Source organism: Centruroides sculpturatus, unplaced genomic scaffold (genome assembly GCF_000671375.1).
Source record: "Centruroides sculpturatus isolate CEXI.00-Female unplaced genomic scaffold, Cexi_2.0 scaffold173, whole genome shotgun sequence".
Lineage (NCBI taxonomy): Eukaryota > Metazoa > Arthropoda > Arachnida > Scorpiones > Buthidae > Centruroides > Centruroides sculpturatus.
In genome coordinates this window covers 806,258-812,258 of record NW_019384380.1, presented here as the reverse complement: position 1 = coordinate 812,258, position 6,001 = coordinate 806,258, and positions in this window count along the sequence as shown.

Below are 6,001 nucleotides of genomic sequence, written 5' to 3'. Positions count from 1 at the left end.
TTTCTACAAGTCTTTAATCTCTTTTTAATAATATTTAATGTAAATATACTTTATTACACATACGTATTTTATTTATCTATATTTGTATCAAATACTTGCTGCCAGTTAGTAAACTGAATATTAGCGTAAAACATTTGGGTGATTTTAAAAATTGTAAAACTGTTTAGATATTAAAATAAAAATAACAAAAGTTTAGATTATATATTACTGTACCTGATTTTATTAAATGTGTAAATGCGGAATTTTAGCTGTTAACTAAATATTATACAAAATTGTACCCAACTGAAGAGAAATGAATGTATACATCCCAAACGCATATTAGAATCAATAAAATTTTAATAATAAAGCAATCACTATAAAGTCACTTGTGGTCAATGTGATACGTTTGCTTTTGAGACATATTGTGCCAATTGAAAATTTAAAAATGTCCTTTTAGCAAATGCATAGGTGTAATTGTAAATTTGTATTTTATTTCTGCTGAGCACGTTTAAACTAACAATAGTTTTTTATATTTCAAAAGAAGAAAAAGATCTGAAATGCAAAACTGACGACATATTTCTCCTAAGTTTTCTACGAGCAAGAAAATACGACAGAGAACGAGCATTGAAACTACTCAAGAGTTATTACGCAGTAAGAAAGAAGTATACACATGTATTCAAAGACCTTCGGCCTTCAGCGTTGGAATCATTTTTACAAATGGGTATGATGTGTACCAAACGATTAGAAACAGGTCAAGTTATAGGATTCGGTAGATTCAGTAAGTGTTCATTTTTGACTGTTAGGGTCCGACTATGCAGACGCGTGCGAGCTAATTTTCCGAGCGAGCGAGAGTATGTGGCGAGAAGAGGCGAGACGCGATAAATATCAAAACCTGTCAGATAAGTGCGAGAACCAGAAATTCGCTCTCGCTAGCTTTATTTCTCGTTTCTCGTTTGTGCATGGTTTTCCTTTGCGAAAACTAAATCGCTCGCAACCTCTCGCTCGCTCTAAATTCGCGTTTGCATAGTCGCATTCTTATTTGACTTTTATTACTAAACTCTGTTGCACAACACCAAACTTATTTATTTACAAGCCATTGGGATGCAACTAAAGTGAAACCAATAGATTTAGTTAGATGCGTATTACTTCTTGTAGACATGGAACTAAATGACCATCCAATACAAGTANTGTTAAGCAGTAACAGACTAAACGTTTTACGAATAATTTTGCTCTTAATGAGCCTAGTACAAAAATTATCCACAGACAATAAATGAAAAAGCACAATATAACGGCGAATGCCAGCATCAATATTTAGGTGTCATGAAACATTATAAAAACTGATCGCTCCGATGTGTTGTACTAACGTGATTTGGTTTTGCTTTTCTTAAAGATGTAATTATAGGGTTTGTTTTCATTAACATTTTATTTTCTTACATTAAACTTACAAAATAAAATTGATTCCTAACAAATATGCGCCTGTTTTTTCGATTACTCTGTTTAATAACAGAGCTACAAATAACAGAATAGACATTCGGCTTGTTAAGTCCACTATTTAATATTAATTTAACAGCGTGTCATAATTAAATTTTAAATCTATTTTTGGAAGTGTAAAGTTTAAAAAAATAAAACATACTGAGATCAAAAGAATATGTAGAGAAAGTATATAAATTAACTGCTTAAATAAAGAATAAAACATTTTTATGTGTAATAGTTTTATATTGTATTATATTATACCAATACTAAAAGAATTACAAATTTAAGAGATAAACATTTGCAACTTTTATTGCTTAATTTGGAAAAATAAGAAACAAAAGTACAAACGAAAGATATAGAAAAAGTAAATGCAAAACAAATGATAATACAAATGCAAAAAGAAATTGTTGTATTTTAATTCATATGTAATTTAATCAAATTTTCCTCAACTTGCATTATAACTAAAAAAAGTAAAGTATATTTCGATTATCACATAATGCACTAAAATTTTATATTTTTTAAATATATTAACGCTGAAAGAAACGCTACGTACACAATTAAATATGAAGTTTATACAGTTGGAGCATTGAATACTCAATTGCTTTAATTATTTACGTATTTACAAGACGTATTATATTAAATAAAAAGATGCAACTTTATCTTATATGACATAATCATATAAGAAAGTAAATCACAATTTTATTACCAAAAATTGCCCTATTCATAAAGCTGAATGTGGAAAATTAAATGTAAACAGACAACACTTCTTTTATTGTGTACACTCACAGCCATCTTCATGATGTCTGATGAACATTTTCACTGGGGAATAAAACTTAGAGAGTCTGCAATTAGAATTGTATACACGTGTAGATGAGAATAGTACCTAATGATAACTATAGATGTTTTAAGAAATTGTGTTAGCTTACTTGTGAGGTGTTATCAATTATATTTTTATATGCACTGCTGGTATTTAAAATTGCTAAATCATAAAAACGGCACGCAGCAAACGCGAAATTTACATGAAAGGTACACGTACAATATACAGGTGCTCTATATTACAAGATTTTATGTGAATTTAATTATTACTTTTTTTCATGAATACCGTATTCGTACAATTTGCTTTGTTTCCTGTTATAGCAATTTTAATGGCCAGCATTGTAGATTACATTGTTACATTGTCTCATTAATTTCAGAGAAATCATATGTATGTATAAGTTTTAACTGTATATTTATTCCAGCTTCATTTACATCGATCCAACATGGAATACCTTCACAAAGAAATCGATCCAAAATACCTTCCTGCAGAATTTGGTGGTGAATTGCCACCTTTTGATGAGTCTGAAACTAATCAGAAGTTGAGAGATTTGGAAGAATTTTTTGTAGAAAACGCAAGATATTGGACCGAAGATTAAAATTAATTAACGGATTAATTACTAAACATAATAAAATATAATATTTTCATGAAAAAAGTGAAAAATGTCGAAGTGTTAAGAAAAAACTTAATATCCAAAATGCGGGTCGAGGTGACCCGCAGCCACCTCTATAGGTTGTTGACCTTTGCGAACTCAGTCGGGTTAATTAAGAATTTCCTATGGCATACGCGTTTAGTATGGCAGTCTTCTGTAGTGTGATATGTGTGCCATTATGGAGCTTTAGTGTTTCAAGAATTTTCCTTAATGTAAGTGGTATGACGACTGTGCACGAAAGGATTACTGGCACCTATTATTATTTCTTTTATTCAAGATTAATTTATCGGAGCTTCCGGATGGGGAAAGGTAAGGCATGATACATGCGTGTCAGATCACTCATGAAAAATTCTGGTGAGTTGCAAGCTGAGATAAGCATAGATTCTACATTGTGTTCCGCAATTCGGTAAATTGATGCCTTAACCGTCCAGTGTTCTGGCTGTCATTGATCAGAGTAAGTTATGCAGGAATACTTCAAACAGAAAGTCCTTAAAAATGTGTATAAGATTGTCCGAGAGTCGAGCAGAGAGTTCCGTTTTCGGAGGTCTAAAAAGATAAACTATAAAACGAATTGTTAAGCAGTAACAGACTAAACGTTTTACGAATAATTTTGCTCTTAATGAGCCTAGTACAAAAATTATCCACAGACAATAAATGAAAAAGCACAATATAACGGCGAATGCCAGCATCAATATTTAGGTGTCATGAAACATTATAAAAACTGATCGCTCCGATGTGTTGTACTAACGTGATTTGGTTTTGCTTTTCTTAAAGATGTAATTATAGGGTTTGTTTTCATTAACATTTTATTTTCTTACATTAAACTTACAAAATAAAATTGATTCCTAACAAATATGCGCCTGTTTTTTCGATTACTCTGTTTAATAACAGAGCTACAAATAACAGAATAGACATTCGGCTTGTTAAGTCCACTATTTAATATTAATTTAACAGCGTGTCATAATTAAATTTTAAATCTATTTTTGGAAGTGTAAAGTTTAAAAAAATAAAACATACTGAGATCAAAAGAATATGTAGAGAAAGTATACAAATTAACTGCTTAAATAAAGAATAAAACATTTTTATGTGTAATAGTTTTATATTGTATTATATTATACCANAAAAGAATATGTAGAGAAAGTATATAAATTAACTGCTTAAATAAAGAATAAAACATTTTTATGTGTAATAGTTTTATATTGTATTATATTATACCAATACTAAAAGAATTACAAATTTAAGAGATAAACATTTGCAACTTTTATTGCTTAATTTGGAAAAATAAGAAACAAAAGTACAAACGAAAGATATAGAAAAAGTAAATGCAAAACAAATGATAATACAAATGCAAAAAGAAATTGTTGTATTTTAATTCATATTTAATTTAATCAAATTTTCCTCAACTTGCATTAATGTGATACTAAAAAATGAAAATTTAGTTATCTGAATGAAAAAATTCCTAAAAAATTTTTTTAAATGTGGTTAATTTTCTAGTCTACTTATAGATATAATTTTTACTTTTTTTCTTTTTAATATATAAATATAAGCCTTTTTAATATATCGTGGACTAGTATTTATTATTTATTTCATTCTAAACACTAGCAGTGAGTCTATTATATATCTGTTGTATCTTCTGAAGGACTTGATTATCCAGTTGTGTTAAAGCTACTTTACTAGTCAACTTCCTCCAAGCTTCTTCTTATAATTGCATAGAGGTTAAATTAGAAATTTTTATAAATTCAATTATTGGTCAAATTCTAAAAAGAAACAAAAATCGTGATTAATTCAGTTAAACTTTAACATTTTATATAAAACCACCAATGTAAATATTCCATAATTCTCACAGATTTTAAAAAAACACTGACTTACGAAACATTCTCAGATTGAAAACAACCTTTACCTAACACAGTAACCAAGTGATTTTTGTTCAATTTGTGATCACTCAACGATATGTATCATATTAAAACAGATAAATAATTAAAAATCTTGTTATAGATGAGTGAAAGAGTGTAGGAAATAATAAGTGATGATAAAATCATTGCAGGGTAGGAACAAAAGTTCGTAATAGCCTGTCTTATTTGCAGGGTGTGACAGACAAAATTTCTATTGTATATGTATGTAGATAATCAATAAATATCTATATTAAATTGCGACTACTAACATTTTGACTATCAGTTTTTATATAGAAATCATAAATTTTGTTTATCGGTACAAAGTCTAAGATTTAATTAACTAGATGAGATTAGAAACTTACTGCGCCTATACTGCAGAATATTTAGTTAACTGGTGAAGCGAGTTGATTCTTCTAAACATCGTATAATATAGAATCCTTTATCCAATAAATATATTAGACAATTCTTAAGTACATAAATTAAAACACCTTAATTGGTTGCTGAGAAATATATTTTAAACACAAACGTTTTCAACCTGATTAACAGGCCATCCTCAGGTCTAAAAAAACGAAAATGGAACAGACACGTTCCATGTATAGAATATAAATATTTAAATCAAAATTTAGAACAAAAATTTTTAAAAATATACAAGAGAAACGGAAGAAAATATAAAAATAACACAAAATAAAATTAAAATATACAAGAGAATATATAAAAATAACACAAAATAAACTAAAAAATAAAAAATATAATAAATCTTCCAATAAACTAATTCTAGCTTGAGTTTTCAGTGAACTTTTTAATCATGTATTTCCACGCCGACGACAGGCTCTCAGCATCTCTCGCATTTAAACATCCCTCACGTAGCCTACTCCTATATATTTCAATCTTCTCCGCCGTCATTGATAAAGTGGGGGAAGACACTGGTTTTATAATCGTTGCCTCGTCCCATTTCACCACCGAACCTTGGACTTGCGACATTTGTGACAAAACCGTGGCATTGGATCCTTTTTTTACGTTATACCGATGTTCTTTTAGTCTTACTCCTAAGCTCCTGTTGGTGACGCCGATGTAGTCTTTCTTAACATCTAGTTGGATGTTTTCATAAGGAACTTTATAGACACCTGGTTTTTCTTCTGTCTTTATTCTATCCTTATCATTCCTCAATATCTTATATAAATTTGGGGCTCT